Source organism: Pongo abelii, chromosome 19 (genome assembly GCF_028885655.2).
Source record: "Pongo abelii isolate AG06213 chromosome 19, NHGRI_mPonAbe1-v2.0_pri, whole genome shotgun sequence".
NCBI lineage: Eukaryota > Metazoa > Chordata > Mammalia > Primates > Hominidae > Pongo > Pongo abelii.
The window spans coordinates 71,387,673-71,387,934 of record NC_072004.2 but is presented as its reverse complement, the minus strand read 5'-3'; positions in this window follow the sequence as shown (position 1 = coordinate 71,387,934).

Here is a 262-nt window from a genome sequence, read left to right as displayed (position 1 = left end):
CAAATTGGCTAGAGATTGGGAAAGCTACATCAGGATTAAAGGGCTTTTGCTCTCTTTCCCAGGTTGTACTAGGTATCAGGAACTTGTAACCCTCTGGTGGGTCTGCTGGTATTCCGTAGGACCTCTTATCTTGCAAAAGAGTTAGGCGCTGATGCACAAAGCTTCAAGTGAAAAGAACCTGCTGTGAAAGGCTCCTGCTGGGCTTCACACAGGGGACAAGTCAGTATGGCCTTGTGAACCCCCAAAATCTGAGACAGGTCTC